Below are 24383 nucleotides of genomic sequence, written 5' to 3'. Positions count from 1 at the left end.
AGTGTTGTGGGATTGAGCCCTATGTTGGTCTCTGTGCTGAGCATGGAGCCTGCATAGGATTCTCTGTTTCTCTCCTTCTGTCCCTCTCACATGCTCATGCTCTTCTTCTCTGTGTAAAAACAAAACAAAACACTCAGTACAGAATCAAGGAATGAGGAGGTGATGGCAAGGTTAAAAGTTTTACTCCTCTGCCTATCTTGAAATGCTGGTTCCAGTAAGAACTTGAGTCATTTAATCCATGTTACTGCTGTATTTTCCACAGGGAACTTCTTCATAGATAGGAAAAAAGGAAGTTTTCCTTCTATTCAGTTCTTCATTCAGTCTCTAATACCTTTGAGCACTAGCACATTGTGATTCAATTCAGCCAAACAAATATTTGAAAAAACCTCTGTTAAGCTCTGCTTCCTAGTTGAAGATTAGTGAGCAAAATTCCTCCTTGTAAAAAGTTCACAACTTGGCAAGGGTAAGAAGGCAAATAAGGGGAACATACACATATGGTTAATACAGAGTAGAGGGTAAATGCTAAGGGAGAGTACAAAGTGTTCTGAGGGTTTGGATGGCAGAAGAGGTTGGCTCCCTACTAGGAGGGATAAGGAAAAACTTGGGTGGTAGCATTTGAGATCGATCTGGGTTCTCAAAGTTTACTATGCATCAGGATTATTGGGAGGATGTGTTAATAGAGAGTGGTAGGCACCACACTCAACATTTAAAAAAAAAAAACAATAAATATTTATTTTTGAGAGAGACAGAGAGAGACAGAGTGAGAATGGGAATGGTCAGAGAGAGAGGAAACACAGAATCTGAAGCAGACTCCACGTTCCAAGCTGTCAGCACAGAGCCTGACTTGCAGCCAAAACTCATGAACTATGAGAACATGACCTGAGCCACAGTCAGATGCTTAACAGACTGAGCCATCCAGGTACCTCCCACACTCAACAGTTTTGATTCAGTAGGTCTGAGGTGAAGCCTGAAAACCTGTGTTTCTAACAAGTTCCCCAGTGATTCTCCTACTGCTTTTTCAGTGACAGTGCTTGAATAATCATTGCTCTACAAAGTCTGAAAAAATAATGATTTTTTTTCTCTTTTATTTTCTTTCATAGTTTATTGTTAAGTTGGATTCCATATAACACCTAGTGCTCATCCCAACAAGTGCTCCCCTCCATGCCCATCACCCCCTTTCCCCTCCCCCACCCCCATCAGCCCTCAGTTTGTTCTCAGCATTCAAGAGTCTCTCATGGTTTGCCTCCCTCCCTCTCCCCAACTATTTTTCCCCTTCTTCTCCCCCATGGTCCTCTGTTAAGTTCCTCCTAATCCACCTATACGTGCAAACATATGGTATCTGTCCTTCTCTGCCTGACTTATTTCGCTAAGCATAACACCCTCAAGGTCCATCCATGTTGCTACACATGGCCAGATTTCATTGTTTCTCATTGCCATGTAGTATTCCATTGTATAGATGAACCACATCTTCTTGATCCATTCATCCATTGACGGACACTTAGGCACTTTCCATATTCTGGCTATTGTTGAGAGTGTTGCTATGAACGTTGGGGTACACATGGCCCTATGCATCAGCACTCCTGTATTCTTTGGGTAAATTCCTAGCAGTGCTATTGCTGGGTCATAGGGGAGTTCTATTGTGAATTTTTTGAGGAACCTCCACACTGTTTTCCAGAGGGGCTGCACCAGTTTACATTCCCACGAGCCGTGTAGGAGGGTGCCTGTTTCTCCACATCCTCGCCAACAGCTATAGTCTCCTGATGTGTTCATTTTAGCTATTCTGACTGGCATGAGGTGGTACCTCAGTGTGGTTTTGATTTGTATTTCCCTGATGAGGAGGGACGCTGAGCATCGTTTCATGTGTCTGTTGGCCATCTGGGTGTCCTATTTGGAGAAGTATCTGTTCATGTCTTCTTCCCATTTCTTCACTGGATTATTTTTTGGGTGTGGAGCTTGGTAAGTTCCTTATAGATTTTGGATACTAGCCCTTTATCTGCTACGTCATTTTCATGGTATGCATGCATGGTGTGCATGGTATGATCTCAATTCTTTTATATTTATTGAGGGCTGCTGTATGACCCAGTATGTGATCTCTCTTGGAGAATGTGCCATGCACACTTGAGAAGAATGTGAATTCCATAGCCTCAGGATATAGAGTTCTAAATATATCTGTCAAACCCATCTGGTCCAATGTGTCATTCAAGTCCATTGTGTCTTTAGTGATTAGTGATTTTCTGTCTAGTTGATCTATCCATTGCTGTAACTGGAGTATTGAAGTCCTCTGCTATTAGCACATTCTTATCCATGACATTGTTTTTGTTTGTGATTGTTTTATGTATTTGTGTGCTCCTGTATTCAGTGCATAGACACTTAGAATTGTTAGCTCTTCCTAATGGATAGACCTTGTAATTATTATATAATGCCCTTCTTCATCTCTTGTTACTGCCTTTACTTTAAAGTCCAGTTTGTCTGATATAAGTATGGCTACTCAAGCTTTCTTTTGACTTCCAGTAGGCTGCCTCTTTTTCTATAATTGTGTCTTCTAATTCACCTATTTTCCTCTCTGCCTCTTCAATCTGTGCATTGGTTGCCTCCATTTTATTATGCACCTCATTTATAGCATTTTTAATTCATCACAACTATTTTTAAGCTCCATAGTCTTTGTAGCAATAGCTTCTCTGATGTCTTCCATGCCTTTTTCAAGCCCAGCAATTAATTTTATGACTATTGTTCTAAATTTTTGTTCAGTTATGTTGCTCATATCTGTTTTGAGCAGTTTTTTAGCTGTTATTTCTTCCTGGAATTTCTTTAGGGGAGAGTTTTTCCGTTTCATCATTTTGGCTAGCTTTCTGTCTCTTGTTAGTTTTAAAAGCTTGTTATGTGCTCTGCACCTGTGAGTACTGCTATATTAAAGAAGGCTCATTGACTGTCCAGGGTCTGTCCATTCAGGAAGTGTTCTTTTAATGTTGTCTCTTGGTCTCTCATGTTTGGTTATCTTATTTCCCTACTCATGGTGGTATTTGGGACTCTACCCCATGTGTACTTTGGCTTGTTTCTTGAGGTAGCCGTGCCTATGAGGTTGTTTTCACAGCAGACTCTGTCTCTTTTCCTACCAAACTCCTGTGGTTCAGTGTCGTATGGCTTTAGGCCTTCTCTATTTGAGAGATGGGGGCGAGCAAAATGCACAGAGCTCCCTACTTCTCTTCCATCTTTCCTTCCAACCTTAAGGGAGAATTTTTAATGCAGGGAAAGAAATGAGCAAATTGGAGAAGCAAGAACCCAAGGGCACTTTAAACAATAATAACGATAGCTAACTTTTTGAGTGTTCTTATTATGCTGCCTAGGAGATAAGATTCAGAGGTATTTAAAAACTTCTTTAATGTCATAGATAATAAACAGCACAGTCAGGATTCAAACCCATGAACTCAACAAGCCAGGGGTTGATGTCTAGCTGCTAAGATTAATAGTAGGAAGCAGCACATCTTCACTAACAAAGGCATTTTATTAGGCAGTGATGGGAGTTAAAGCTTAGCATGTAGGTAGCAATTACATTTCAGAGGGCTTAAATGCCAGGGTAAGGAATTTTATACTTAATGTTTAATAGATATGTATTGAAAATATTTGATCAAGATTCAGTAGAAGTGTATTTGACCAAGAGAGGCAGAAGGGTGGTGGCCTAATTAGAAGTCTTTGATATCAGCCAAGCCAAAGGAGAGAAGAAATAAACCAGTTGGACTTGGGTTAAGGAGATGAACACAAGAGCTATTTGGTAGGTTGGCAGCACTGGTGATTCTCAGTCTTTCTGCCAGCTATGATTCCATAGTTCCAAAGATTTTATTAATGAAGCAAACTGGATTTAACTAAACAAACAAAAATGTTCCATCTGAGTTTATTATTTTTCCCATTATAACATATCCAGATTGTAACAGACAGTTGATAATCCTCAAGGGCTCAGAGTCACATTATTGTCCTGGCTATGATAAGAAGCACCAAAGTTGAGCAAATGAGCAGACCTATAAAATTTTACTGCTTTCAGTTGCCGGTCTTTGTTACTGTGCCTATATTCAAGGTCAATCCCGTGATGAACATTTTAATTTGAAGTCTGATCTACAATTCATGTTTCAGGAATTCTTCTGATGCCACCAAAAGCCAGTGGAATGTTGTAATAATTCTGAGATATTTACTTTGCTGATGTAAAATAATTCTAGCCAAAACAAAGAAATCTCTGTGGGTTTACAAGTAAGTATGTAATTTACACTAGGTCTTTAAAAAAGACCTACTGATAATGTGTGTGGGGGCTACAAGTACAAGTCCAGGAAGACTCTCTAGGCTCAGGTTAGGTGAATATTGAAATAAGACAGGAAGTTGGGAGAAGGTCCCCATTGGGAACAATTTGATGCTGAGAGAGAGGTGGATTAGGTTGTTTGTTGGGGTGTCTCTTTAACTCAGGACTCCAAAGCAGGATATTATTAGCTTTTGGCCCTTATAAAAACAAGAAATATTGAGACTTTTTAGAGTTAAGAAAATCACATTTTATTTCTCTGTAGTTTTTAGATAAAATAAAACTTTCCTAATGTTGATCAAAAACTTTGCACTGAATACTCTCTGTCATTGCCCCTATATACCTCTAAGCCCTGTGGAAAGAAAAAAAAAGATGGAGGTTTCTTAAACACATAACAGTGCTAGCCCACATGTATGTGGTCATGAAATAGTTAAGCAACAGGCCTCTGGTAGCTGTAGCTAGAGAAAGCCCTCAATGAGGCGATCCATTTCTGCACAATAGGATCTATTTTCTCCCCCATAGTACAGTTGAACCCCAAAGTCAGTCATCCTCACACTATCAAAAGCTAGGGTGCCTAAGGGCAGTCATTCACAGAAGCAGATATTTTACAGAGGGCCCAAGAGAGTATCTAAGTTTCAGTATGTGCTCCCTAGCAAATTGGGAAGAGCGATAGCAAAAGCTATAAATACAATTCACTATGTCTATTGAAAATTGCATTTTGATCAGTTACCACCAAAGATACACAGTACAAAGTAGCACGTCATCCTAATGAAAGGAAACAGTGCCAACACATCCTAAGGTAGGAATTGAAACAGGACAAAACTAAAGGACTGTCAACAGATGACATGTAACCAAGATGATGAAAAAAAAAGAGGACACCAGTAAGACCGTAACAGGTACATGATTCTTAGCCACACACAGCTAAATGAATCACTGTTCTCTAATGAGGAAAAATCAGCAGGAAGGCTAGAAGGGAGTAACTCCAAACTCTAAATTAACTACCATGAATATATGTACGTGTGCATGTATTTGCTTAAGTTAGCTGTTACGGAAGCTCTAATTTATTTCTCATTGGTTCATTTATCAGCAATAACATTTTTGCTTTCTTCATAGAGTCCCTGAGTAGCAGAATTTTCAAGTGTTGATAACTAGGACCGGGTGGTTCCAAGCAGCCTTTGCAGCCAAGGCTTTGGTACCCAGTGTCCCCATGTGCCTTAAGCTCCAGAAGCCTGCCACCAGTCATTGATTGCAGCCCTGGAAGCTCTGTAGAGAACAAATGGGGACAAAGGAAAACTTTAAGAATGAACCTTGAGTTCAAGGTTAACTGGAGAGACCTAAGCTGGGTAATGAAAGCTGTTGCATCTTGTAATTAAAAGGGTTTGGTGTGTGGTTACCTGACATAGTTACTCAATGGCTTGCATGAAATAACATGCAGCCTTCTGCAGTCACTGTGCAATTACCTTATATCATCACCATGCAGGCAAAAGACAAAGAAAATGCAAGAAGAAGCTTTTAACAGCAATTTGTAGCAAAGATGCTTGGAATAAGAACACGTTGCTTGTTACCACTAGCTCTTATGTTAATCCCCTAATTGCAAATTGGCTTTCATTAATGTCTGGATACTACTGAAATAATCTTTTACCCTCTCTAGACTGATATTTTGCTATTGATATTTATAGAGAACATGCCTGTACATACAGATTTTTTTTCTTTGCATAGGCATTTAATGGGTCCATTTCTTTTTCTCCTTTCTATGGGAAGACAGAAAAATAAGACTAGTGACCCTGGGACGGTGTTCTGAACCCCATAGTTGACAAAAAAGCCTACCACAAAGTCCTAGATTCTGGAGAAGGTATTTCCTGCCTTTGAATATTGCTCTTCTATTATTATGGTCCATCTTGGCATTGTGACCTTCTCTCCTTAAAGATAGTCAGGCTTAAAGCTTGGCACTTTGACTTGCTGTATTTTCAAGGTGACTGTCATCTCCTCTTAATTAAAAAGGATGCTAAATCATCCATTGCTGTGGTACTCGTTAGTATACAAAAACAAGAGAACAGTCTGTTAGCCTGGTTCCTAGGTGAATACCATACCGTATCCTCCCATAGGTCCTGCAGCACAGACACCTGGTTAAGGAAAGCTCCAGTGAACCAGTCTCTGGTTAACTAGTCATTGCAGTGTTCTACCAAAGGAAATCTACAAATATGCAAATAGGGAGGGGCCTGTGTTTCCCGCCTCCTTTTCCTTCTCCTCCTCCTTATAAAACTCTGCTCTCATGTAAAATCATAGAATGACAAAATATAAAGAAGAAAACAATTATCTTTCCCGTACCCTGAAATAATTGACATGAATGTGGTACAATTTTTAACCGACTTTTCCCCAAGATTTATTATTTCTCCTTTCTCATACTTCCAGATATGCTTTTTAATTCATTATCTAAAATGAAGGTATATGTTCATCAGTCAGGAAATGTTCTAAGCCTGTAAGGACTAATTTAAAAAACCCAACTTTTAGGTCAGTAGAGCATGCAAATGACAAATGGTCCTTTTGTGAACTCCTGGAAAAGAAAATGTAAAATTGTCCTTCTATTTTTCCATTTGTTGCTTTAACACATGCCAATATATATCTCTGGTTTTATGTGTTTTAGTTACTGTGTTTTTTGGCTAGTTGAAATTGCATGCTCACTTTGATTTTTTAATCTACCTACTCCCCTGATTTTCTTTTTCATAGCTTTAGGTTGTAAACTTTCCCTATCTTAATTTATCTTATCTGGAAGTATATTTAATTCAACATGTATCTTTTATGAAAAACAAATTTGTTTTATAAAATGTAACAAGGGAATAAATAGAACACACAGAAGTAATGAAGAAGCAGGGTAAAAGAAAAAGATGTGAATATAACTGGAGTTCCCAGTCTTTTTCTTGGGAGATCTTCCCAGATCCCAATCTCCCGTAATATGAAGTTAATTTTATGGTGCTTTTCTAGATGACTCTGTAGTTTGTTTCCTAAACTGGGACATTTTTTGAAAGGGTACTATTAATAATTATATCAAGGCTTCAGCTGTAGTAAAGGCAAACTAGGATGTTTGGTCACTATCAACTTCTTTGAATAGAGAGGAAAAGGGAAAAAATTAATCTGTGGTGAGCATTCTACTACAATGGACAAAAGTGTGCTAACTTTTTTTACTTGAGTTCCCACTCTTAACTGCTTACTTAAAACCTTCTTTAATTGCTGAACCATGGACAAGAAACTATATTTTGTTGTTTTAAAATGACAGCTAAACAGAACACCAATTTAACAGTTTCTTAAAAAATCAACTAAAAGATCCAGTTTCCTCTAAAACAAAGGTTTTCCTCTTCTAAATGGGCTGAAGTTATCATCATGTATTTCAAAGGCTTTCTGAAAATTAGTCTACTGAGTAAGGTGGTAAAAACTCTTTAGCTCTGCTTCAAAACTTAAGGAAAAAATGAAAATGTTGAAGGCAGGAAATAGGTTTTTGTCAATAAATTGAAGCAGGGTTAGTGAATGAATTCAGTTTTTGGCCTCTATACATTTGCCAGTTTAGGTTTTCTGGGCTTTCTGGTGACTTTTACAAGTAACTATTATTCTGGAAGCACACAGTTTAATCTGGCCCCCAAATTAGTTTTCCTAAAATAACCTTTAATCAGGGGGTCTTAGTTTAAGCCTAAACGAACCTCACCCAGCATTCAGGCCCATGTAAACAAGTCTGAAAAATTTGCTGAAAGGAGGTGGGGAATATGCTGTTTATGAGGGTCCTGGGCAAAATTTCATAGAAAAGGTAACCAATACTAGAGAAAAAGGGCAACAAATTGGCTACCCCCTCAAGGAATCCCTAAAACCGGGGCTAATCCCCACTTCCTAGTTTCAGCACCTCTGCCAGAAAGGGGCCCAGCAGCTTATGGAGGTAATAGCCTTGGCTCAGGGCTCTGCGGTCTCATTACGGGGCCTTGTGCCTTACATGGCATCAGTTGCGACTGCTGATTTTTATGGCCCCCGTGGGTGTGAATCTAGTTAGGAGAAGAGTACCAGCCAGGGTCCACCAGAAAGACTGGTTTATGGAACACAGAGAAAGTTTTTGAGAATTTTCATACTTCTTGGGAGGAACTGAGGCTGATTGGGGCAGAGTCAGGAAGTGCTGTCTTATGGTCATTGTTTTCATAACATATAGATTTTTCTGGCCACAGTGACCTAGGAAACATGAGATTTCATCTAACTTAAGAGTTTGTGCTAGAATAAAGATGAGCCAAGGAGAGTGGAAAAATCACCTCTGGTATGTAAATATAACTAGATATGCATTTGAGAACCTGCTGTCCAGTTTTTATGAGAGTGAATTTGTTTTATCCAACTGATCTGTATGGTCCGAGTCCAGTTGTATATTAGGCAGGAAATGTCACATCATAATGTCCATCAGCTAATAAAAGATGATTTATTAAAACTTTGGGTGTGAGGAACACTTTTAAATGTCAAGGAACACATACATTAGCAGGATGGAAGCAAGGTATATGTGTCAAATGCCTACCTCCAATGAATGTGCCCATAACTGTGTAAGGCAATTGTCTTGATTATGGACTAAACGGCTAGCAGTAATTGTTAAAAGTTGTTACCAATGCAGAAGATAGGTGTGTTTCAGGCTCCCATTGAAGAGGCTGTGTACTCTTGGGCCCCCATAAGCAAGAGCTTAGATGGAGATTCTGAGCCCAGGGAGCTGGTAGAAAAGGTCAGAAGGACAGCTCTGTAGTCAAGGAGGTAAAGCTTACCAGGAGAGTATGCTACATATAAACTCCTGAGGCTACAAGCCTTAGTAGTTTTGTTTACTGTTATCATTCCAGCATCTAGAGTAGAAGCACTCATTAAATGTTAATGAAAAGATGGACATGGAATCGGATCATCCCAGACAGCAGAGGGACTAGCTTAAAGCAAACTGGATGATCACGGCTCAGTTTCTACTGAAATTAGAAGTGATGGAACAAATAAGGACCTTGTAGTCTTCCCTAAGAGGCAAGGAAGATGTTTTTGGTCCCGGTCTACTTTAGCTAGACCGAAGTATTCAGATCAAGGGCCACTGAAAAAAAAATGTTGTAATCCACTTGGACTTTGCATTAGCTATTTCTATCCCCAGTTGCCTCCCTCATGCGGAGTCAGGATGAGTATAGTAGAATATCTACTATGAGAAGGCATTCAGGCTCTGAAATGTAGCAACCTAGTTTGGAATCCAAGTGCAGCTTATTTGGGTGGTTTTGGCTCCCAGTCTTTGCTGATAATTCTGCCAACTAGTTGGCTGGGGCTGCATTCATGTCAAGGCTCGACTGGGGTTAGTGAGTGTGCTTCCAAGTTCATTCACAAGATAGTTGGCTGATCTCCGTTCCTCTCTGGAGAGTGGTACTCCAGTAAGTTCTGGTCATGGCAATCTCTTTTTAAGGCTGCTTAGACATGGCACAGTGCTTTCCCTGAGTGAGTGATAAAGCAGGGGCTGATAGGGGGGGAATTCCCCAAAGGAAGCCACAGTCTATTATAACCTAATCTCACAAGTGACATCCTATTACTTGTACTGTATTCGATTGTTCCCACTTTGGAGCACAGTGTTAGAGAATGACACTAACGAGTGAACACCAGAAGGGAGGGATCCTCAGGGGCATCTTAGAGCCTGGCTATAATATTAGCTATGGAGACTGTTCCAAGAATGTGTGTGGCCTCACAGGCCACAAAGAGTGGCCTAATCTCTCCCCTCAGGGAGTTGACAATTGATGCTAGGCTACAGAAATAGTTAAATATGATTTTATCAAGTAAAGTAAGCTATCTATAAAATCAAAATGAAATCCAAAGAGCCCTCCCACAGGTTTCTGCTACAGTATTCGAAATGGAATTCTCAAACCATCTAATTTTGGGCCCAAGGTCAGAAATTTATTTTCAGTCTAGCATCTCTGCATTACTCTTATCTGCTCAAACAGTCAGAAAGGGCAGAAAGCAGTCACCTTTCCAATTCCATTTTTATTAGTTAATTTTCTGGGCAGACCGGGTAAATAATTTTGATCATGCCAAACCCTCATTTTCTAGCTTGCATGACCTGTTGTTGACATGGGGATTGTCTTCCCTGTAGCGGTTCCCTCACACCTCTAGTATAGTCTCGAAGAAAAGCTGGATCTCCATCTAGAGAGCGTTACAGTCACGACAGTATCTCACTTTGTCTGCAAATAATTCAGAAGGCATCTGACAGGTTGACTTGCACCTGTATCCTAGTGCAGCTAGAGAGACTTCTGAGGTCAAATATGCAGGGCTCTTCCATGGGTTGAACTCAGGGGGCTCTCTCCTGTTGGGAATGTTATGTCGTTTCCTGGTTTTGTGAGGTGCTGTTCCTTTGCCTGCATTTCCACAGGTGGGAAAGTTCTGCAGAATAAATCTTGGCATCTCCTCTTTAAGATTCAAGTTTGAGCACACACACAGACTCAGTTCCAGATTCGGCTTGCTTAGTGTTTCCTCCCTCCCACAGCCACCCCATCCCTGCTGTCGGGACGGACAGCACCCCATCTCTCCCCACAGCAAACCCGGCTACACTACAAGGAGTTAAAGCTGTCCCTCTGCACGCAGGGAAGGCACACTGGAGCAAGGGAGGCTCTAATTGCTTCTCTAGAACCGACAGGGGGATCAGTATGGAGTGATCTAATAGTTTTTTTCCACAGCTATTGTTCTGATCACATGAGTGCTATTGGTTGTCCTTATAATCCAAATTTTCCAAACCCTGGTAATTGTCATGGTTTGAGTTTGAATCAACCTTTAAGCCAGTTTGTTCCTTAGATCCTTAAAGCTGTTATACAATAAAAGTACAAATTGCTAAACTTTAGCTGTTCTGTAAAACTACAAAGTAGATAATAATTACAATGGTCTTTTCCATTTGCTTAGATAAGCTTTACTTGTATGGACTAATAAACTTTATCTCCGCATTCTAATGAGGAAGTGGTTAGTTTGACTCTAGCAATATAATTCTTTACAGTAAAGTTAATGTAGGAAAATCTGATTCTTATTTAAAGGGATAGTGAGGTCACTCATCAAAGTTTACTCTGACCTAAATTCCAATTTACTTAATTCTTATTCTTCAGTAATTCTTAATATAAGGACATTGCTCAAGTTGTAGAGTGGTTAGAAGCCCTTTCTGCCCACTGGGAGCAGAGAAAGTCTTAATTTAAAGGACTTTTTATATAGGTCTCTGATGAGAGAAAATAATGTCTTGATTTAACAAATGGGAAAATAAGCAAATGAATGTTTTTGGTGACCATATTCTTTTTTCTCTGTTCTTCTTTGCCTTTAAGAGTTTATTTCCTGATTTTACTCCTTGGCATGAGGTGACCCTACTTTTAACAAAAATTAAATAGTCTTTGCACATAATGCTCTAAGAACTCTAGTAGGAATGTGACAAGAAGGAGGGCTCATTTGGGACTATGGCTGCAAAATATCCCTAACAGGGTCTTTCTTGTCCTACGGACAGGTCGCTTCAGCTTCATTTCAGTCACTTTGAAAAAATGACCTTTACAAAGGTTACTTTATTCATCTGCTAACATTGAATGAGTGCTTAGTGAATTTTATTTTGTGCCAGGCAGAGAAGTAGGCACAGTTAACGAAAGGTGTATAGCACAGTGATTAAGAGCTCAGGTTGTGGACAGTAATTACATGAGTTAGGTTTTTATTTCTGATATGTTAATTTGGTAGCCTTGGGCAAGTTTCTCAACTTCTTTGTGCTTTGGTTTCTTTAGCTATACATTGGGGATAATAATACTATCTATTTCATAGAGTTGATGTGAAGGTTCAATGAGTCAACATTTAAGTTTTTGGTTTTTTTTTTTAATGTTTATTTATTTTTGAGACCGAGAGAGACAGAGCTTGATCCGGGGAGGGGCAGAGAGAGAGAGAGGGAGACACAGAATCTGAAGTAGGCTTTGAGCTGTCAGCACAGAGCCTGACGTGGGGCTCAAACCGATGAACAGTGAGATCATGACCTGAGCCAAAGTTGGATGATCAACTGATTGTGCCACCCAGGCACCCTTCAGTGAGTCAAGATTTAGAATAATGCCTGTCATCTCCAAATTTTGTATGTTTTAGTTATTATTGCTATTAGAAATACTATTAAAAAGAAACATAATCGAATGTTTTCATCTAAATCTGTCCCCAACTGGGGCACATAGATGGCTCAGTTGGTTAAGCGACTGCCTTTTGGTTTCAGCTCAGGTCATCATTTCATGGAGCCTGTTTAGGATTCTCTTTCTCTCTCTGCCCTTTGCTGCTCACACTCTCTCTCAAAATAAATAAACAAAAGTTAAAAAAGAATAAATCTCTTCCCAACCATGGTTCTCATAGCATTTCTTTTTTCAAAATAAATTTTTAATGTTTTTATTTGTTTTTGAGAGAGAGAGAGAGAGCATGAGCAGGGAAGGGGCAGAGAGAGAGAGAGAGAGAGAGAGAAGAGAGAAAAAAGAGAGAGAAGAGAGAAGAGACACAGAATCTGAAGCAGACTCCAGGCTCTACAAACCAGCCCTGGAGAGGCTATATGAATGGCTCAAAGTAAAAAACTTACTTGGTTGCATTGCCAGGATTAATATCCTGTTTATGCTTCTAATAACTTAATTGTGGCTTAAAGGTCAGAACGGCATAGCTTTGGGGACCTCAGCTCAGCCCTAGGCCAGAGAACTTCAGGCTCACTGGCCTGTCTACAAATCAGCATCCATCCCTTTTCTACTGTGTCTTTGAATGTCCCTTAGAAAAGAGTTGTGGCCACTTTTCCCAGCCCCAAGTGTTCAGATAGCTAGCATTTAATCCAAGCACAAAGATAATGTGAGTTTCCCAGCCTTTCTTTCTGGGACAGCCATTGCTCTGGTGACAGGAACCAATCCAAATTAGTTTACGGAAAAAAAGATGTATTAGAAGTGAAAGAGGTGCCTTGAGAGTTCTCCAAAAGACTAGAAGCAATTCACATTCCATCAGAATTCTCTGTCTCTCATCTCTTAGAGAGAAGAGAGATTGAGAAGCAAAGTATTGACTTCACTCTCTAAACCATTCTCTACATGTTAAGGGCATGGTTACCATAGCTCCAGGCTAAGGATCTTACAGCTTTCTGATTATGTAACACAATAAGGCTGGCTTTTACTGGGCCCCCATCTCTGTCAAGGCGAGTGGGGAGGTATTACCAGAGCCCATCGTGGGGTAGTAGAGCAAAAGGGAGGATGGAATAACCAGCCATCCCTTTCTGTAACAAAACTTTCTCTGACATGAAAAAGCTTAACCAACACCCTCTTCTGGATGAAAAACATAGTAATCTGCCTAGTGTTTATCATCACTTAAAATTTTATAAGAGCTTACATTTGGCAGTACATGAGCAGTTGTTTACAAGCCATTTTACAAACGAGAACAGCAAAGATCTAGCTTGCCGAAGGTTACACATTTAACAACTAATCAAACATAAACTAGTAGTGGGTCATTTTGTCTCATCAAAGATTATTTCTGCATATTTTACTGAATCAAGGCAAACAAGGGTACTTACTTTTCTTGAGTTTATAGGGGAAAAAGGCATTAAATACAGTGTGCTAGGAACCTGGTTCCGTATACGAACCAATACATATTTGTTGAATGAAGGAATGCCTTGCCCATGTCAGAGAGTAAAACCTTTACAAGGTGACAAATAGAAATGAAGGTCCATGCAACAAAGAAGCTCCACTCTCTTCTTGACATGCGTCCACCAGCGCTGGCACACTTGTTGAGTGAATGCTGGCTGAGAGAAGTTTTTCCTTGTTTTCTTTCCTGATTCAGATGGACAGATCCTTGTGTTTGACTTTAAATTGATTATGACAGCATGTCCTGTTTACTTGGATTAGTTCACAATTATTCTTTTTGTCTTCTGTTCTGTAACACAAGGGTTACTTTTTCGTACCTGCCAGATGCTTAACATGTCCTTTATGTGTTTGACTTTGTATAGTTCTCACAAATAGGTTTTGTAACCCTGTTTAATAACTGAATCAGTTCATAGGATTGGGGGGTGGGGGTAAGGATACTGAATTTCTACAAGCTTTTTTGCTTGCCTATTCATGAAATGATTCATTTCATATAAAATGTTACTCAAAACAATTCTTACAGAGATCCAATTTACTAATTAGATCAATCATGATGTCCTCACTGAGAGTTTTGATTTCCAAAATGTGAACTTGATGCAGTGAATAGGGACTGGAGAATATATTTTTGCAAAGAACCTACTTCTGTTTCAAACCTGGGAAACCGCTGACCAACTCACAGAGCAGTTAGAACATAAACCCTATGCCATAATTATCAGTGAAATCAGTTTTTTTTTAAATGACACCTCACCACCAAATAGCCAACAATGGAAGGATTTCATAACTGGCAGCAACTGACCCTTTTTGACTTTCATTGAGATGAAAGCTTAGATCCAATCTGTAGTTTTCCTTTTGAAGCTCCACATTCTTTGTAAAGAAATGAATTTACTTTTCATGGAAATGAGGACCTGGCCCAACTATACGCTGTGGAAAATTTCCATGTGCCATCTTGTGGAGCTGTTAAATTAGTGCTGAGAGAATTCAGTATATATTCTGACCAGATCTATGACTGCTTATATGAGTGACTCACTGTACCACATTCCATTTTACCTAATTATGAATGCAAACAGTGGGCTGTATAAATACTGGCCTTGTACCTAAATGGAAAACAATTAGCTCTACATTCAGAATCTCATTTCTAGATTCTCACTCATTATTTTTTTACCAGACTAAATATATTCATATCTCTTGTGTTGAGCAGTTTCCCTCTAAAATAGTATAATATCAGTAGTTTGCTTAAGGCACATGCCATGTATGGGGTACCTTGTAGGTTCTTTCTATCTTCCTTGTTCTCCTATATAATATTACCTTGCATTCCTTTCCTTGTTCTTGTCAGTTGTTTTTATGTCTCTCCTTTTTTTTATTTTTTAAGATTTTATTTTTAAGCAATCTCTGCCACCAGCATAGGGCTTGAACTCACAGCCCTGAGATCAAGAGTTGTAGTATCTACCAACTGAGTTAGCCAGGCACTCCACATATATCTTTGGTATAAATTTCCTAGTGCTCTTGGTTTCTATCCATTCTTTATACCCTTCTTCACTGAGTCTCCTGGTGTTTTTATTTTATTTATTTTCATTCAGAGATTTTCTTTTTCTTCTTAATTTTTAATGTTAATTTGTTTTTGAGAGGGAACAAAATAGAGTATGAGCAGGAGAGGGACAGAGAGAGGGAGACATAGAATCTGAAACAGGCTCTAGGCTCTGAGCTGTCAGCAGAGTACCACATGGGGCTCAAACTCATGAACCATGAGATCATGACCTGAACCACAGTCAGATACTTAACTAACTGAGCCACCCAGGCGCCCCTCTCCTGGTGTTTTAAAAGAGATTCCTTGGAATGACAAGTGGTGAAAAAGAGAGGCACTTATTCCCAGTGGCACTGTGAGGTTTTCTCCTTTCATCCTCAAAGTCTTAATTTTTCTAGTAGACATTCTGATAATACCTCTGAGTGTAGAGAAAACTTCTCTCTTTCAGATGGTTCCTACAAACATTTCTAAGTCTTGTAAATCATGCCAGTGTCCTGGAACTTTAATGAATTAATATTTTCCTACCATCCTAGATTTCGTTCTGGATGAAAAAAGACTGCCCTCTGGTCCTTGTTATCAAGCCTAGAGCTAACTTAGAGTGAATTGTTCAGAAGTGGAAGATCCTAGTTATTGCCTGACTTTGGGACCCAAATAGATCATGTGTGTATTTGAATGCAAGCCAGTAGGGGTCTTGAACAACTCTAGGTAGGGATACTCTGTAATGAAGGCATCTTCTCAGAATACTACTTAAAATGGCTTATTATCATCTAGGTTCTATTGTTTTTTTAATCCATCTTAAGTGAATTATTTTGCATACTGGGTATTAAATTAAAGCCGCCTTTCTTTTATTCTGTACAAATAATCTTTTGAACCCTTTCTGCTTTGTTTGCCTCTGTCGTGTCTCCAAAACCACTGGGGAGCAACTAGGGAGAATATACTTGTGCTGAGTGTAGACGACTGTATTTTTTGAAGATGGCTATAGTAGCATCTCCCATCCCATGTGCTCTTGTGAATATGACCTGACCACTCCACCAAGAGTCCCATTCAATTGAATCTGGGCTTAACGACTCAGTTGGAACTAACAAAAAACCATATAGTGTCTGAAGCATTCAGCTTCAGCCTAAGTCTCTTGACACACTCTTCCTTTGGATATTCCCTGTTGGGATGCTCCTCAATATACAGATGCTTTGCTGCGAGGAAGCCAAACCACATGGAGAGGCCACGGTGACTGTTGTAGTTATGCTTCTAGAGTAAAGAAGCTTCTAGAGAATTCCAGCCCCATCGATGAAGACTGCTCCCAGGAGAGATGGTATTTGTTGTACCTGTGATGGCTCTGTGATTCTATTCTGATCTAGATGTTGCCTAGGACTCTGAATCCTTAGAGGGAGTCCACGTCTTTGAGTACTACGTTTGGCTCCCACACAGGTACCCCTCAGGGTTTTAGTAGGCGTCAGGTGTGCTGGGTTGGTCTGGTCTGACATCTTGCCACTTACAGACCCACAACTACATCTCCCCACTTTCCTTTGGATTAATTGAAAGAGTTTGGTTTCCTCATGCTAACAACAATTGCTCAACCTCTCTTTTGAGGATACCTTAGTAATTCTAAGGTGTTTATCCTCAGAAGTTTTTAGAGTGATTCCAAGATGTGCACAGCTCAGGGAGGATCATTGTCCCCAGGCTCCAAACTCCAGTGATATAAAGTTAATTTTATGGCACTTTTCTAGATGACTCTATAGTTTGTTTAATTTGTTTCCTAAACTGGGACATTTCTGAAAGGGAAATATTAATAATTATATCAAGGATTCAGCCATAGTAAAGGCAAACTAGGATGTTTGGTCACTATAAACTTTGAATAAAAGAGGAAAAGGGAAAAAAATTTATCTGTGGTGGGCATTCTACTACAATGGACAAGAGTGTACTAACTTTTAAAACTCTACAGAAAAATGAAAGTTTGTCTCCAAACAGGAGTGGATATTATACTACGGAAACAAAGTCCCACAACTAAGTCTTGTTTATTTACGTAATCAACATTTATTGAACAACAACTACTCCTAGGTTGTTCTAGCCACAGCGGGGGGAGGGGTGATATTTATATGAATAGATACAGTTCCGGTCTGCTTTTCTGGATAAAAAATCATGTCAGCTTCCATATCTGCTGTTTGTCCTTTGAAATTGCTGGTTTTCCTTCAGTTATACTAAAATTATGTTTGATGCCTTAGGGAATTTTCTTTTTCTTATTATTTTAAATTTCCTTTCATATAGACAGCAGTTGAAGGAAAGGTTTGCACTGGCATATGCCAATAGTTGATTTGCCTTCAAAGGGAAGAATGTGAGGACTCAGAAAAATGTGCCTCCTAGCTAGCATAACCCTCAGTCATTGATTTCTGTGGCTGCATCAGTGAAAACCTTGCCTTAAACTTCCATCTTAAAAGGCAAAGTGCTCCTAGTTATATGTGACAGGACCTGTAGACTTAAGTTGTACCTGAGGCTGCTTCTGAGTAACTTGTGAATAGAAAACCTTGTTCACATTGCATAATGAGATTCACCTGAGTATAAAAATGTCTTTCTTTCTTTCTCTCTTTCTTCCTCTGTTTCTCTCTTTGTTTTCTTTCTTTTCTTTCTTTCTTGAGCAAGCACCACTGAGGGAGAGCCAGAGGGAGAGAGAGAATCCCAGATAGGCTCCATTCCCAGTGTGGAGCCTGAGGCAGGGCTGATCTCAAGATCATGGTCTCAGGACCTGAGCTGAAATGAAGATAAGGACATTTAATTGACTGAGCCACCCAGATACCCCCAAAATGTTTGGATTTATTATAACTCTTTAGAAGATTGATCAGCAGTGGAGGCCATTTTGTTTGCATTCCACAAAAGATTATTTTTTGTAAAGTTTGCTCTGCAGCAGAGATTTGAGGCTGCCTTTGGAGATGACTCAGCTCTGTGAATCAGTTACCTGGAAAATAATGTAAATTACTTGTATAATGGTAAGGTGCAAGTAGGGACAACTAGCAAACAGTCATTAGCATGCAGAAAAAGCCCTACCAGTTAAAGTAGACATTTAGGTCAATTGGTCATGCTACGGAGGCAGATTTATGGGATTATACTAGTGTGCATGTGTGTGAGCGTGTCGTGGGGATACTCTTCCTGATACTTTGACCATAGGCACTGACCACAACCTTAGCTCTGCTAGCTCTAGACAGGGTGGAACAAGAGTAGTATAAATTTATTATCAATCCTAAAAATTAACTCCCAACTCTCCAAATTCTAGAATATACCATGTAGCTAAACAGCTAAATTACATGCTGCATCATGTTTTCCTTAACCTGTATGACATATGACAATATTTGGTTTCCAAATAGATAGTTAGAAGGCATCATTGCAGGCAAAACTTGGAAGAGTGGGGAGCTTGTGTTGCAGGCTTCCCTCCTCTTTCCCGGCATCCTCCACTATGCCCTGAGTCTCCCAACCTTCATATCATTAGTTGTGATACTCTAGTAGGACACCAAGCTCCAGCTTAACCAGTATGACCTTTACAGTTAGGCAAATCTGGTTAGAGTTTTACCTCGGTACATACCGCATGACCTGTGGCAAGTTCGATATCTCCTGTGTTTCCTCATCTGTATGAAGCTAAAATTACAGAGTGGTTGTGAGGATTAACTCAAGTAAGGTATTGTAGTGTCTTTTGCGCTCCTTAGCACAAGCTAATAGCAAAACAAATGTTACTCTCTTGTACTTCTCCCTCCTCATGTCTTATGCTACCAGTCGTATTCTACCAACACAACACACTATATTCACTGGGGCTTTCATTTGACCAGCTCTCCTAAATTACGTCTAGTAAATGAAAATGATGTCCTCCTGGATATGAAAAGTCTTTAGACTACAGGTTTTCCAGGAGTATTCCACAGGGCCTCAGGTGCCCCGGGGAGAAGCCTGCTGCAATGCCTAAGAAGTAGTGGTGATGGGGCTCTCGTCTTTGATGTCCTTTGATGAGAGGAATCCTGTTTTCATCAGTTTTAAATAGTGAACTTTTCCTAATATTTCATTTTGAAATATATGGCTGCTTTGGCCAGTAACTTCGTTTTATAGGTAAGGAAAAGGGGACCCAGTCTGGTCATGCCACTTGACCAGACTCTATGTTGAACTATATTCATATGATCCTTATTCAGCCAAGATGTATTAAATTTAAATTGCCTTGAAAGTTTCACAACTGTCTAGCATTAAAGCTCCTCCTATGATTGTTGACATAGTTCTTTGTAACGCATTGATGATTACACCAAGACTCTCAGTGTCATTGCCTAAGTGTTTTGAAATTTCAAAAAGTAAACGAATCCTGGGTCACATGGGTGGCTCAGTCAGTTAAGCATACGACTTCGGCTCAGGTCATGATCTCACAGTTCGTGGGTTCGAGCCCCGCATCGGGCTGTATGCTGACAGCCAGCTCACAGCCTGGAGGCTGCTTTGGATTCTGTATCTCCCTCTCTGTCTGACCCTACCCTGCTCACACTGTCTCTCTCTCTCTCTCAGAAATAAATAAAAAAAAACATTTTATTTTATTATTANAGAACTTGGCCCCATGCAACTGTATGCTCTATCTCCAAAATGTGACAAGAGCTCTTCAGAGTATCAGTAAATGACAGAAATTTCTTCTAAGAAAGTCAAGATTGGGGTGCCTGGGTGGCTCAGTTGGTTAAGCATCTGACTTCGGCTCAGGTCATGATCTTGCAGTTCGTGTGTCTGAGCTGTCAGCACAGAACCTGGAGCCTGTTTCGGATTCTGTGTGTCTCTCTCTTTCTGTCCCTCCCCTGCTTCTGCTCTGTCCCTCTCTGTCTCAAAAATAGATAAAAAATAAATATTAAACAAACAAACAAAAAATCAAGATTTATTTGGGCCCATTCAGGATTGAAGAAACCCAGACATCGCAGATATAACCTGAGCTAAAACCAAAACTGCTAGAGAGACCCAGACCTGTGATAAAGTTTTCTTTACAAACTAAGGTCACCACGTTAAAAAACAGTCAAAACCATTTGTCTGGTGAGCTGCTTACTGTTGTTCCTCCATGGCCAATCAAGGCCAGCCAGAATGGCTTGAATGTCCGACAGGAAGTGCCAGCGCCAGAGTGACTAAGGCATGCTCTCAAGGCAACCAGAGTTCAATAAAGAAAGCCTTTGACTTTTAGAAAAGTGGTAAGGGAGGATCTCCATCTTGGTTTGACTCTGCTTGCGAATCTAAGAACTGAGTGTTTACAAAAAGTACAAAGACTTGAACTTCCTGATTTTAATGCCTAGGTTGTTTTGGGGCCCTAAGGCTACTAACTCTTTTTGATGCTCTTAACTGTGCTATATCTAAAACAAATGGAGTAGGGCTCCTGGATGGCTCAGTCATTTATGTGTCTGAATCTTGATTTTTGCCTCGGGTCCTGATCTCACACTTCGTGAAATTGAGCCCCACATCCAGCTCCACAATGATGGCACAGAGCCTGCTTGGGATTCTCTTTCTCCTTCTCTCTCTGTCCTTCCCCTGTTCAAGTTCCTCACCCCACCCCCACCCCCTGCTCTCTCTTTCATAAATAAACAAACACTTAAAAAATTAAAAATGAAAATGAATGGAGCATCCTTGCTAGTTGCTGGTTCGTTTTAGGAATTTTCCAGCTGTGAATAGGCAAATGAAAAGGATTTAAGACTTAAAGGTGGTATGATAAACTGGAAAAGACATTGCTTTTTAGCAAGACCTTGGTTCAAATCTTATTATACACATAATAGCGTTAACTTCAGCTATCTATCTAAACTCTTTCAAGCTCAGAAATGGGGTAAACAGGAATAATGTTTCCCTCTTTGTCCTACTGTGAGGATTAAATGGTCTCTTATGTTTGGAGGAGCCAAATCATGTTAACATTTTTACTCCAACTTGCCTGGATCAGATCCTCTGCAAACACTAGTGTTAGGTATTCCAATTGTCTCCTTCCTCTTTCTCATTTGACACTGTGTATATCTTGAATTTCCTGGGTGTTTTCACACATTCTCATGCATGGATGTCAGGCCTCATAAATTTGAGAATAAAACAGTCCTCAGCTTCAGCCCCTCAGCCCGTAGGCTTAAGGCTGAAGATTAGACATAATTTCCTGTCCATGATCCTATTTTCCTTTTCCTTCCTCATTTACCTACATGTTCATGTTCATAACTCCCTCTTACTTGTATGCAAATCAATTCGTGATACAGACTTGGAAATCACCAGACTTGCCAGTTCCCAAGCACAACCAGACCCTGAATCCCAACCTGGGCTTACTAGGACACCTGCACATGACTCTGCCACAAACACTGTCTCTTTTCACCCCAAGAAAGGCTAAGTGACCTATCTCTGATCACAGTAAGAACTCAAACTCTGGTCTTGTGATAACCTCAGAGCCTCATTGATTCATAGGGTTGGAGTTAGGCTCTGGAGCTAGATTGCCTGGCATCAAAGCTGGCATCAGCCCTTCTGTCATCAGTGACTTTGGAAGAGTTTACTCTGGGACAGTAGACTCTAAGTCTATTTTGAGGCTTAGCCTGGCCAGTGCCCTCCGTGATATTGACATCTAAAGATCACCCTGAAAAACTTGTGACGCCTTCTTACTCAGTAGGAAAAAAGAAATCACATCTTTATTTTTCATTCTCGGCAAATGTTTGAGTGTACTTTTCCTGAGTAAATAATCGTTCTTTGTGTTTAATTTCTATTGTGTATTCACAGTTTCCGTTTATGGGCAGAGTCATGGCTTAAATTAAGCCGACCTCCTAGGATTTCATGTTCACTACTTTCCCTTTCCTCTTACACACGTTGTTAAAGTGCTGGGATGTTTTTGGGGAATGCTGGCAGAGAAACTAGGTAGTGCTGTCACACACATCCCTACAAAACAGTCTGGTGATTTTTTTTTTTGATCCTCCTCACCACCAAAGGACCAGACCAGCTGGCTTCCAGCTTAAGGTACAAATGACATGTAGTTTGTGTTCCTAGGAGTTAGCTAAGAAGCCACCTGACTGACTTCCATGAACACTGCCCTCTAACTTGGGAAACTGATAGGTCAAAAATCAATAGAACATTACTTTCTAGTTAAGAAACTAATAACTGTCAAATGAGATGCAGACTCCGTTAAAATAATCCTTCCCAGCCCCTCTTGTGAGGGAGGTCTGCAGGCCACCCCAAGTCTCAGGCAGATACTTTCTACCTCCAGATACTTTCTACCTCTGGAGGGTGTGGACCACAGACATCAGAAAACAACATGAAGCTGTTGTCTCTGTCCTGGGGACTCCTGAGAACTTAGGAAAATCTCACTTACACTACTACGTGTAAGAAGAAAGAATAATGGAAATACCATATAACTATTAAGTTATAACCAGGATGTTTATTATTAGGAATATTTGGTAGAAAATGTCTTCTGAAGAATTTATTTATGTCCTTTCTCTTTGTTTGTATTCAGATTTCACTTAATTTCTGAATCTTTTTAGAGCTTTTGGACAGGAATTTAAGCCAAACTGAAACTTGTATCAAGCACGCTAACTTATGAGGTGCCTGGCTGGCTTACTCAGCTGAATGTCCAATTTTGGCTCAGGTCACAATCTCAGGATTTGTGTGTTCAAGCCCCACATTGGGCTTTCTACTGATCCACAAAGCCTGCTTCACATCTTCTGCACCACCCCCCCACCCCGCCTTCCCCTGCTCATGCTTGTTCTCTCTCTCTCAAAAATAAATAAATAACTACCAACAAACTTGCTAACGCTAAACCAAAGATAGATCAGTCAATCAATCAATATTTGCTTAAGATACAGGTTAAATGAAAGGGTTTGTTTTAATTTTTTCTTTTGATCAAGAACATCAAAATATTCACGGAAATAAACTGAACAAAACATAGGGATTTTTAATTCCAAGGTCTGTAATCAAAGGAAAAGATTGGGATCGTTCCTTAGGCTGTCAGAAAGATCTATACTATTACTGGAGATAGGGAAGATTAATAAGTTTTTTGTTGCAATGGCTCATGTTTTGCTAGTGCCCCAACTTCAGGAAGTTGCTTATCTGAAATGTGGATTGACTTCTATGACTTTCCTTGGGCTGTCTTGACTAGAAAGTCCTTAGAATGGCTAGGAAAGTGTTAACCAATGAAATCATTATTCTAAACATTCCTTTTAGCTCCTGAAGCTTATAAGGAAGATTAGGTACAGCTCCAGCTTTCTGAAATAAAACAAAAAAAGTCTCATTTCAAAAGGTATTAGAGAAAAGCTCTCCCTCTTACGCTTGCATTATTTAAAATAATTACTGTAACACCTGCACTTTGCTTTCTCTAAGGAGACTTCAGTTTTTTGTACTAGGTAAAAATAAACCCCAGGCCCACTTTGTATGCTGAAATTTGCACGGAAACTAGACTCTCATTTCAGTCTGACATTTCCATTAGTGTTCAAATGAGTGATAGTCAAGCACCTCACATTAGAGCCCTCCAGCCTCAACTAAATGTGACAGGAAATTACCCCTGATACTTAAGGGGACAATTGTTCTTTACCCCTTACCCCATTTCTATATACTGGAAGCCCCACTGTTATCAGTATTGATTTTGGTTGAAGTTATGCCAGCAGTAAGAATTTCCATTTAAAATTTTTTTTTTAAATGTTTTTATTTATTTCTAGGAGAGAGAGAGAGAGACAGCGTGAGCAGGGGAGGGTCAGAGAGAGAGGGAGTCACAGACTGAAACAGGCTCCAGGCTCTGAGCTGGCAGTCAGCACAGAGCCCGACGCGGGGCCCGAACCCACGAACCGCGAGATCATGACCTAAGCGAAAGTGGGACGCCTAACCGACTAAGCCACCCAGGCACCCCAAGAATTTCCATTTTAAAATAACAAGAATGACTGATATCAATTGAGTGCTTACCGTGTGCCTGTTACTATGGCAAATACAGTATACATATTAACTTACTTAATCTTTCACAGAACCTCATGAGGGAGGAGACATTACT

The 24383-nt window shown here is 39.9% G+C and overlaps 1 long non-coding RNA gene across 2 annotated transcripts in view; it reads left to right on the top strand.

Annotated features, from left to right (window-relative positions):
• The window catches only part of LOC144235361 (uncharacterized), a 455442-nt gene that overhangs the window by 71464 nt on the left and 359595 nt on the right, over positions 1-24383 (top strand). The window lies entirely within an intron of this gene.

This window comes from Crocuta crocuta, unplaced genomic scaffold (assembly GCF_008692635.1).
Source record: "Crocuta crocuta isolate KB4526 unplaced genomic scaffold, BGI_CrCroc_1.0 scaffold64, whole genome shotgun sequence".
Taxonomy (NCBI): Eukaryota; Metazoa; Chordata; class Mammalia; order Carnivora; family Hyaenidae; genus Crocuta; species Crocuta crocuta.
The sequence above is the reverse complement of the archived record's forward strand: the minus strand, read 5'-3'. Positions and strand labels throughout refer to the sequence as shown.